This window comes from Crocodylus porosus, unplaced genomic scaffold (assembly GCF_001723895.1).
Source record: "Crocodylus porosus isolate Cpor-Errol unplaced genomic scaffold, CroPor_comp1, whole genome shotgun sequence".
Lineage (NCBI taxonomy): Eukaryota > Metazoa > Chordata > Crocodylia > Crocodylidae > Crocodylus > Crocodylus porosus.
In genome coordinates, this window is record NW_017728931.1 from 7691103 (window position 1) to 7702810 (window position 11708).

General features: G+C 45.8%; 1 protein-coding gene across 1 annotated transcript in view; it reads left to right on the forward strand.

Annotated features, from left to right (window-relative positions):
- Window positions 1-11708, forward strand: part of MAN1A2 (mannosidase alpha class 1A member 2) — a 176739-nt gene that overhangs the window by 81244 nt on the left and 83787 nt on the right. The gene's annotated exons all lie outside the window — the stretch shown is intronic.

Here is an 11708-nt window from a genome sequence, read left to right on the forward strand (position 1 = left end):
AGTGGTGCTGGCTCCTACCCTGGGGGTCTTTAAGAGGAGGCTAGACGTACACCTTGCTGGGGTCGTTTGACCCCAGTAATCTTTCCTGCCATGGCAGGGGGTCGGACTACATGATCTACTCGGGTCCCTTCCGACCCTAGAAACTATGAAAGTAACATGTGAAACAGCATTAGGCCTAGGACAGACCCCCTGGGGCTTCACTTGGAACTTCCTGCCATTCTGACATGGATCCATTTATAATTACTCTTTGCTTGAGGCTATTGAGGCAGTTGTCTATCTGCCTTGTAGTAGGTTTGCCTATTCCACGTTTCTCCATTTGTTTATTTATGAGCAGGTCATGTGGGACTTTGTCAAAAGCCTTGCTGAAGTCCAGATGTGCTGTATACATACACACATCTTTATCCACCCAGCTAGTTATTTCCTTTTTCTTTATCTCCTTTGCCCTCCCCCTCATTACATCTCTACTTCTCTACCTTTTGCTCTTCTTCCCTTTCCATATATTTGAAAAATCGTGTTCTTACATTCCTCCAATAAATCAAAATCCCATACTTTTTTTTTTTTTGCTCTTTTCTGCCCTTTTTTCTTGTAAAATTTATCCTAAACTTGTTGCCTCCTACCTGCCCCCACCTCCAAATCCATATCTGCTTTTTTATATATGTCTCCAAAAGTGTGCAAGTTACTAGTGGCAAGTTTTTTCTTGCTGGCTTCTGCTGTTTCTGACCCCTATGTGTCTCAGTCCTTTCCATATTCCTTCCCCCTTAGCCTTCCCCTTCCATGCTTATCATTAATGACTTCCATATGGTGACCTCCTTCAACCCTGTAGCTACCTGTCTCATCACTCTTCTTCCTGATTCAACTGATTGGTTACAAAAATGGTCATAGTCTTCCCCATTGGCTTCCCCCTCTTCCTGCAACTTCACACTTTTTCAATGTTGCACTTCTCCCCTTCCCCGTATTCTTTGGTAACTTATTGTTTAGCCGTATTGGCTTCTCTTTCTCTTGTCTGCATTTCAAGTCCCTACTCCAAGTTTTGAAGTATTAGAATTGATGAAAAAAATCGTATAACCAGTTTAAGGTGAATAAAACAAGAGGTTTTCCTCCGCACTCTTCTTTGGAAATAACTGAAACTTTCAGGCTATTTCTTTGAGCTAGAATACCCAGCATGGAAAATCTCAACCTGAACGGTGACAGTGTGAAAAAATTTTAAGCAATGAAAACTATATATTCTTTTAACACCAAATGTCAAATAGTATTAGTTATTGGTGTGCATGTGCCATCTGTAATATTGTAAAATATTATTTTTCTCTTATATATACAAAATAATTAAGAAATTCAAAGCTATTTCCTTATCTTTGTCCAGGTCACATTGCTCATCAGCAATATCTCGTAATATTAACTTTTATAAAGGTACATTATAATTGCCAAGGGCGCCAACATTTTATCCAGTTTTTTTTGTATCTCTTTTTCCATACAATATCTCAAAGTTCAAATTACAAACTGTTTTGCATTTAATGTCTTTTTTTCTTTCTGAAAAAGAAATAAAGTAGGAAGATGGAGGAAAAAAACAAAAAGAAAATACAAAAGATCTGAAGTCTAAAACTTTTAAAAATCACAATCTGAAACTTTTCAAATCAAATTTTGATCATGCTTGGGCTGAGAACTGAAATAAGTGCCAAGTGTATGAAATTTAACTGAAGAACAACATGAAAATTGGCAGCACAGAAAAGCTGCTGTTCTTCTTTCATATGATGTCAGATATCAATTTCCAAATTTGTGAGCCATTCTGGTATACTCGCTCAATGTAAAGTTTCCATCTACCCTATCTGGGCGTTTTTAAAGATTGCAGCTTGTGATTAAGTTCAGTGCTGTGCATCAGGCAGTGCATTCACACAGGGAGTTGTCTAAAATATTCATCTTGTGAAGTGTTGTTTTGAAATATCTATATCCAGTTCTCAGTCTTTTCAGCTTGACCCATGTTTCACAAAATTGTGCCCAATGCGGAACTTGGTGTTAGTATAAAACAGGAGCAGTCAAATTACACCGCATGGGCTGGCCTGCCAGGCCATTCTATCCAGCCCATGGGGCCCCTCCAAAAAAACAATTATCAGCCCATGGCTGCCCCTCTGAAAGCCAGCAGGAGGTGGGTTTTCAGAGGCTGTGCATCATTGGACTGGGCAGGCTCTACCCTTCTACCTCTGTGGGGCTCCCAGCACTTCATCTGGAAGTGCCATGTGGAGGAGCAGAGTACAATGGTGTGCAACTGGACAGCTGGTGAAGAGGGAGAAGAGCTTCTCCCTGATGGGTGAGAGTGAGGTTTGTGGGGGTGTGTGGGCCTCCCTGCTGCTGGTGGTACTAGCCGGCAGCAGGCCATCAGGGTGCTCCTGGTTCACTGCAGGCAGAGCTCCCCAGTGGTGTGTGGTGGCTCTGCCTGAACCCCAGGAGCTGCATATAGTGACATAGTCTGACTGGCCCACTGGCATGTCCCTTCAAACCAGACCAGGCTGGTACAAAATGTACAAAAGCCTGTATCATTGGGCCAGGCTCAGCTTTGTGCCTCCATGTGGAGCTTCCAGCACTCCAATGGGGAATAGCATGTGGAGGCATACAACCCCCTGTTGCTTAGTCTGTGCATCATTGGGCCAAGTGAGCTCCATGCCTCCACATGCAGCTCCCTGCTAGAGTGCCTGAAGCTGTACAAGGAGGCACAGAGCTGAGCCAGCCCAGTGGTGTGCAGCTCCCATCTGTAGTGCTGGTAGCCCCTGTGCTGGCACGGAGCCAGTCCAGTCTGGTTTGAAGGCATGCGATAGCAGACCAGGCAGGTTCTTTGCTGCCATATGCTGCTTCTGGGGTTCAACCAGAACTGAGCACTGCTGGTGGGCTCTGCCTGCTGTGGACCGGGGTGCCGGCCCAAGGGGCCGCTGCTGCTGCTGCTGGTGGTAGGGGCTGTGTGGCAAGGGAGCTTACAGCCACCCACAAACCCAACCTCCATCCCCCACAAGCCTCACACCCCTTTGCAACAGTTTGCTAAACCCCGCACATACCCACACCCCTTCACAGAACCCACATACCTTTCCCCCCAAAAATCCCACGCATAACCCCCCACACAATGTACAAAAGTAAGATTTTATTTTGAGCTATTATGCAAACGCATGTAAATAAGGACAAAATATTAAAACAAAAATTAAAATATGTTATAGGAGAGGTTTGATTTTTTAATATATGATTTATTTTTTTCTGATTCCAAGATGGCAACCCTCCTTCCAAAAAGGAGTACTTCTGGGGGGAGGGGAAGGAATGGGACTTCTGGTGGTAAAGCTCAAGAGTTAGGGATGGGACTTCTGGTCCCAAGATGATGATGAGGGGGCAGGGCACCTGTCAAGTGTTGGGACTACCCCTGAGGCCCTTGACAGCTCAAGAGAAGTCATTAAATGGCCCTCCAGCCAAAATAATTGCCCAGCCCTGCTCTCACAGCTCCATTTGTTTGGGTCTTCAGTTAACAGTTGATGGAGCAGGTGGTTTTCATCATCTCTTCCCTTTCTTGCCAGTAGTGATGTTAGAGTCTGTTGTCTTGTATCACTTGGTTTAATGCCCAAGAGTAAAGGGAGTACATTTGCATGCGTATCTGTTGTGCAGTCTGTTATGGGTCTCAGTGCACTGTTAAGTACAGTGTCAAGCTTTTCAGTGTGACTGCTTCTGGACTGTACAGGAGCACAATATTTTGCTGGGGTATATAACCTTGCAAGTGCAGTAGATCTGAGCACTTTGAAATTGGCACCCCATGTTGTGCTGGCTAAACATCTTAAGGCAGCTACCTGTGCAGAGACTTTACTGCTGACCTTCTGAATGTAATGTTTATATGCACAGGAACAGTCTATTGCAGCTCCTAGGTAGGTTGGGGTATGCTCATGGGAAAGGATTTGGTTGCCTACCTTGATATTCCGTGTTCCCTTTGCTCAGTGATTGTCAAGGTGGAAGAATGATGATACTGATTTACTGATGCTCAACTTTTAAGTACCACTTGTGGAGAGAGTCAGCATTGAGTTCCATGGCAGTACTCAGTGTCTTTTCCAGTTCTTTCGTTTCTATTCCTTGGGCTAGTATGGCAACATCGTCAGTGTACATATATTGTTTAGATCAGGGGTCAGCAATGTTTTTGGGCAGGGAGCCAAAAACACCCGCAACTTCAACTTGTAAGATGTTGGCGTGCTGGGGGCAGATGATGGGGGATCCATGAAGGGCCTGGTTCTTGTGGCTATGTGGCTCCAGCCCCTTCCCCACTCCCACCCCCATCCACCCAGAGGCATGTGTGCCAAGCAAAATGCCTTTGAGTGCCACACTCTGGCACCCGTGCCAGGGGTTGCCTACCCCTGGCTTAGATGCATGTGGGAAATCGGAGGTCTATACATTGAAAAGTATTGGTGCTAACAGTGACCCTTGGGGGGCTCCATTCTTCAGAGTTTATATTCTGATTTTTTTTTTTCCTTCTTAGCTAGTAGTGAGTTTGAACTGTCTTCCAGAGATCATGTTCATGATGAAAACCATGTAGCTTTCAGTCAGGTATCATAGTGTGCAGTTCATATTTGAGGCCTTGGTCCCATACCGTGTAGTAGGTGGCTGTAAGGTCTGTATAGACCAGGCTTGTTTTCTGCCTCATTTCAAATCCATTTTCTATGTCAGATCTAAGTAACGTAACTTGGTCAGTGGTACACTGCTTTTTTGGAAAGCCAGCTAGGTCTTTTGGGAGCTGGGGATCAATGACGTTCAGTATTTTATTACAGAAAAACAATATTACAGTTTATTATTGTGCTTCATAAGTATGTATGTAACACAGAGTAGTGAGGTGGGTCAGTAGCTCTTTAGATTCCCTGGTAGTTTGTTGGGTTTTAGGATTGCAATGACACCAGCTTTTCTCCTGATTTTTGGAAGTCTGTTGCTATCTAGACATATATACATGAATTTCTGAAGCCATGTTTTCATTGTGGTTTTGAGCTTGGTAACAAATTTTGGAAATATCTTATCTGGTCCAGCAGCCTTTCAAGTTTTGATTGCTTTAATAGCTGTGTTGAACTTACTGTCAGAAATGGGGGTGGTTGAATTAAGATTGGCATTAGATGATTTAAGTTGTTCATGAGTCAGGTGTCTAATCATTTCTGTGTGTTGCTTGCTTGGGTTACTGTGCTTACTGTTGGCCGACAAGGTTCTTTAGGTGAATGATACCTTTTATTAGCCCAACTTAAATACTTGGAAAAAATATTTAAGCAAACTTTCAGGTTTAAAAACCTTTCATCAGGCGAAGGAAGTCTCTGCAGTTGGTATGTGCTCTTCCTGGATGGAATGAAAAGTAAAGAAGCCAGAGGCTGGGCTGGTATGCATACATGATAGGCAGTTGGTGAAGATGTAAATTGAGGAGTCAGTAGGTGATAGGCTGGGTGGTTGGGGGAAAAGGGGGTTAAATAGAGGAGAGGTGCCTGGGGAGTCAGATGTCAGGCAAGTTATAATGTGACATAAATCCAATGTCTGTATTTAGTCCATGATTTTTAGTATCCAGGAGCCTGATGAAATTCATAGGCTCATCTCTGAAAAGTGTTTTGTAAGTTTCCTTTGAGGATTAGAACTGAGAGATTGGAGAGAGAGTGGTTTCCTGTGACAAATGTGCCTCCACAGTTAATGTGTCCCCCTTGCTGCCCTGCTCTGGGTCTTGCTGGTGCTGGTGCTGGCCTTGGGACACCAGTGCAGGCCCTGTGCTCCCGTGCCTGCTCACTCCCAGTGCCCCCCAGCCCTCTTGTAGAGGCAGGGGGCAGTGCACAGCCCCGACACCCTGCTTGCCAGCAGTGGAGGAGCTGGTGCTGGGAAAAGTGGCCCCTCCCCTGCCCTTTGCCTGGTGCTCCCTGCTGCAGGTGCTCACAGACTGCATGGGGCTGTCCTGAGCAGGCACAGGCAGCCCCACGTGTGCTGCGAGCGGCTGCAGTGTGGGGTGCTGGCCATAGGGTGGGCGAGTGCTTTTCCCCACACTCAGCACCATCTTATAACCTGCCCCTGCTGCCAGCCTGGGCCCTGCACTAGCTCCAGGCTCGCCCATTGGGGCTGCGCACTGTGGCAGCTGCTGTAGCCCCCCTGCTTGCCACACTGGCCAGCACCAGCAGGGCAGCAGGATGGGGCACATTACCTGTGGGGGCACATTTCTCACAAGTTTAGATTCTAGGAACTTATGAAGCATACTGAGCTCACTGGGAGACGTAACAACATAAGAAGTGTTATACTGGGGCAGATCAGCAGCTCACCATTTCTGTCTCTGATAGTGGTAGTATTGGGTGCTTTAGAGCGAGGGGTGTCAACTGGGTTGAGAAGGCCCTAGGTGGTATGCGTGGATGGGTGGGGACAGAGCACCGCCATGCATCATCCTGCACTTCCTCACAGGTGCAGCCTGCCTGGCCATACGTGGTGGGTGGGGGAAGGTTGCACAGGGTGATTGCTGCTGTTCCACATTTAGCTGTGTGCCATCCCTCTCTCCCCCCACTCCATGTCTGGCTGCACGCCCTTCCTGCTGCATGTCCAGCCATTGCGGGGTACACTGTTCCAAAAATGTTGAAAACCCCTGCTTTTAAAGGGAGAACATATGAACAGGGCATATAGAGATATTCCACTTTAAATGCAAATTTTCAGTTGAACTTTGGCTTTGTCACGACTGGAAACTGGCCTAGATAAAATTCAAAAGGCAGCATACTACGGAGTTTAGGATACTAGACCTGATTTTTGATCAAGGTTCTGTCATGCAGTTTGCGGTGTGTTGCACAGTTTCCTCACTTATTAAATCGGGAAAAATAGTAATAGTTTTTTAGTGCTTCTTAAAAATGAGACACTCGTAGATTCTCAGATAGAAAATTAGGCCTTCTCTTTCTTGTTCCTTCTATTAGTGGTATATTAATAGAGATGCCAAGCAAGTAACGGTTCTGTTTTGTTCTGCTTCTTTTAATTGGTCTAAAATGCTGAAGACAATATGTTTCATTCTAGCTTAAGGGTTTACTCGTTGCATTTAATAGCTCTGCTGAACCACGTACGGCAGTTTATATAAACTGCATGTTTTCGTTGGCTGATTTTTGAGCTGCTTATTTGCACATTGGAATGACGTTCCATTCTTCAGTAGTTCATTAAACTATTTTCTTAAGCATTATCTTAGTTATTGTGAGCCGTTAAGCATTTCTTTAAAAAGTGTTTTTGGCAGCTTTATCGTCAACACCTCATTAGAGATGGGAAAGGAAATGGGTGGATAATTATTTCCTTTTTAATTTTCATGTTTTGTATTTTATTTTATTTATTTTTTTACTGGGACTATAATATCCTGCCTGTATCTTTGTTTAATAGTTCTGCTTTGGTAAATAGAGGAGTTCTGAATTTGTACATTGTTCATGGAAATGACTTCCTTTTCAGAATGTAGTTAGAGGTTTTATAGAATCATAGAAAAATAGGGCTGGAAGGGACCTCAGGAGGTCTTTTTAGTCCAGCCCCTGGCTTAAGGCAGGTTCATTCCAGTCTAAACCATTTCCTCCAGATGTTTGTCTAACCTGCTCTTAAAAAACTTCCAGTGATGAAAATTCTACAGTTTTATAGGTCATCGATATGTAGGACTGTTACTTCTTCTTCTGTCCCTTGGAGATGGAGAACAGTTGAATTACCATTTTCTTTTATAACCACACTTTAGGTATCTGAAGACTCTTCAGTCATCTCAAAACCCATCAAGGAGCCTTGGTAGAGACGATCCTCAGATCAAGGGACTGCTGTTGAAGATAGCACATAGCAAATTAGAGAAGTGCTAGGCATCATAGTGGCAGATAGGCAAGGAGTAGAAAGCAGAGCAGACCAGGAGAACAGGGCAGAGAGTGGAAAGCAGAGCAGCAGATTGGGCAGGGAACACAGCAGAATAGCAAATTGGGCAGGGAGAACAATTCATGGGACAAAGCAGAGCAGCACATCAGGCAGGGAAAGGGGATTAATGTGGCACTTGGGGAGAGCACAGTGTTTACTTTGTGGCAGGACTGCCGAAAAGGTTGCCCCGTATTAGAACATTGCTGTCTGTTGGAGGCTTACCTGCAGTTTGAGTACCTGTGGGCATAAAAGGGTGTGTGACATTGAACTGCTAAAGGCTTCTCAACTTCTCTAGTCCTTGTCCTTACATTCCCAGCCAACTATTTTATTCAAAGAGTCCTATTCATTGGCCACTCTAATCCCTCATGCACACCAGAGCCAGGAAGTACCATTAAATAGTAAACAGATGTTACATTTTTCTTGGGACAATGCCTTTGTCCTTGGATCCTTCAGACATTCACACTCATTGTCTCACTTCAAGTACCTATGAAGTAATCCAGGTGAAATGTGTTACCTCTTTTTCTGGAGACTCTATGCTTCTGTAAGTTTGTTGAAGTTTATTAAAGTACTGTTCTTTCCAGAGACAAGCCTCTCGGGCTGTGTGTTCTCCCTGGCTACCTACTGATAGAGGAGCAGCAGGAATGCAGTTTGGAAAGGCTACGTGTGTATAAAGGACTGTGCTGCTTTTGTTTTGATCAGTGTCAAAAAAGTCTGGACAATTAGGATTGCCTCAAATGAAAAGTTTGTCTACAGCCTTAGAAAACAAAACCAAAAACACCCTACAATAAGTCACAGGTAAAAAAACAGGGGAAATAAGGTCGTTGCTAATGCCCTGCCAATGACCTTTTGCGAGAACCTTTAGAAAACCTGAATAAATTGCTGACCAGTTCTTCGTTATCCAATCTCTTGTTGTCCCATTCAGATGATTCTGTAGGTTAGTAATATGCACAGTGACCATATTTGTGAAGTGTCAAAATGGGCACTCTGCCCCTTGCCCTCTAACATAGACTCATTCAGTCATGGGAGGTGGGGGTGAGGAGTGCCAGAGAACAGTGCCATTTTAAACGTGTATGTTGGATGTCCTGCTGAAAACAGGACAAAAGTGATCATTTGATCAAACCAATGAGATACCCAGTGCGAGAGTTTAAAACAAGACTGTCCAAGTAAAAACAGGTATACAGGTCACTGTAAAAAATGCACTATTCTTTTTCTGAAACCATGCTATTTAGATGCTGTTATATGATCTTTGCAGTATTCTGGGTAATTATTTCAGCCAATGTTGAGTATGCAAATGTGACTAGTCTAGATCACTCCTGAAACCTTTTTTAAATAGTGGTAAAACATTCACTACTTTCCAGTCCTCTAGAAGATTATCTGTCTTTGTTAGACTGTTTTTGTTACTAGCTCAGTTAGTTCAAATAATTAATGAAGATGTTAAACAATATTTCTGGATACAGAATGTTGCCTTGGGGAACCCTACTGATACCTCCTCCTAACTAAGACATTTAACATGTTGATCTGAGCAGTTTGGTATCCACCATACGGTACTTCCATCTAGTCTGTATTTCCTTAGCTTGTTAATGTGAATGTTATTGGAGACCGTATCAAAAGCCTTGCTAAGTGTCATGCCTGACCAACCTGATTTCCTTCTATGGGAGAGTGACTTGTTTTTGATGAATCCATGCTGGCTGTTTCTGATCTCCTTGTTCTCCTTGAGGTGCTTCACCTTGTTCTTGTGGAGATTCCTTGAGGAACTGCTGTATTATCTTTCCAGGTGTCAAGGTCGGGCTGACTGCTCTGTAATTCTCCAGATGCTCCTTTTTCCCTCTCTTAAAGATGGGCGCTATATTGGGCCTTTTCCAGTCATCTGGGACCTCATCTGACCTCTACAGATTCTCAGAGAGAATGGATGGATAATGCCTTAGTCAGTTCCTGCAGTATCTTAGGGTAGGTTCTACCCAGTCCTGCCAACTTGAAATCATTCAACTTTTCTAAGTAACTTGTTCTGCCTTTAGGAAAGGCGTCAAGCAACCTTGGGTAGTTTTCCTGGCTAATGTGCCTGTTATCAGTAGTCGTCCTGGTTTTCCCCAATTTTAAAAAATCACAAATTCTCTAATAAAATACTCAGAATTTGTGATTGAAATTAAAAGCCCCCACAGCCCCCTGACCCTGCTCCCCCCTGCTGCCTACTGTGGGCTTGTGTATGTTGGGAGGGGGTTCACCACCATGTGCACTTCTGGGGCGTAGGGGGGACCTGTGCCCCCCAGATCTGTACACAAGGCAGACACTTCTTCCCTGCCCCAGGTCCTCCGCAGCCCAGTGGGCATGACCCAGTGCAGCAGGAAACAGCAGGGCCATGTGGAGAAGCTGCTCGCCGCTGCAAGTTTTGCAATTTCCTGGTGATGCACCTCCTGAGCGCAGGGCCATAGTGAAGACAGCGGTGTGGGGTTGTACCCCTCAAAGCAGCGGCATGTGCAGGAGGTGCGTTGCCAGGGCAGTGCAGAGCGCTGTGTCAAGGAGATCCCTGTGCAGTCCCACTGTTTCCTGCCACACTGGGTTGGGCTGTGGAGGCCCCAGGGGAGGGAAGCAGGGCAGGAGCCCACAGCCTGTGCCTACCCCATGTACAGATCTGGGAGGAGCGGGTCCGCCTTACCCCCAGGAGTGCATGCAGCAGTGGGGAGCCAGCCCTCTTCCCCTCCCCCTCTCCCTCCCCTGGATGAGCCACCCATGGCCCTGTCCTGCTCCCTGCTGGGGCCCTGCAGCTGTGCATTGTGGCCCTGGGCCCAGGCCCCAGCCCTGCTCAGCTCTCTCCCCTTTTCCCTACAAGGGCCTCAATCCCCCCCTTACCCCCGACTTCCTGCTGGAGTTGCTCTGCAGGCTGCCTGGGCCATGTGCATATACATGCATGTGGTGCCCCCTATCTCATCGCTTTCCTCCTGATCCCTCCCAGCTCCCTGCAGGCTGGGACTCTGCCAGTCTGCAGGGAGCTCATAGCAAAATTGCAAAATCTGCAGGTTTCTCTGGTAAAACAAGAATCCATATTTACCTGTAGTAAAAGGTAATATCTATAGTTTACTTGGTTTTTCCATGGGAAATTGAAAACCTGGATCTGTGATTATCAATACTTGTCCCTATTTGTGAAGATTGAAGTAAAGAAGTAATTATGTAGTTCAACCTTCTCTATTTCCTTCATGGCTAAACTGCATTCTGCACTCCGGAAGGGACCTACAGTCTCTTTGGTCTTCCTTGATATACCTATAGAATCTCTTTTTATTGCCTTTTATATTCCTTGCCAGTTGAATCTCAAATTGTTGCCTGACTTTCCTAATTTTTCCCCTGCATGCCCATGTGGTGTTTTTATTCTGTGGGTGTGCTGATAAAGAGTTTTTGGGCCAATAGCAGTGGCAAATTTATTAACCAGCCATATCGGCCAATTCCGATCCAGTAGCTGATATGCAGCCCACCAGTTTGTAGAGCAGCGTTCAGCTGGTAAGTCTGTTGGGGTGAAAAGAGCATTGGGGTGGGGGCAGATCGAGGCCCCCACAGTGAGGGAAGGGAGTTGGGCTGGGGTAGGCATGGCTCCAGCACCCTCTGTAGCCCTCTCCCCTCACCCAGACCCCAGTGAGAAGAGCCTAGCTTAGCCCCAGCTGCAGCCTGCCTGCCCTGCCCCACCCTGTGTAGATCTGGGGACACATACACCCCTGTGCCCTCCTGGGGTGTGTGCAGCAGCAGGAGTGCCCCTCCCACCTGGGTAAGCCATGGGTCTGTCCTGGATCCCTCCCTGCCCTGGCTGGGTAGTGCCTGCCCCTGCCCCCTCCCTTACTGCGGGGGAGAGATGATCTGCG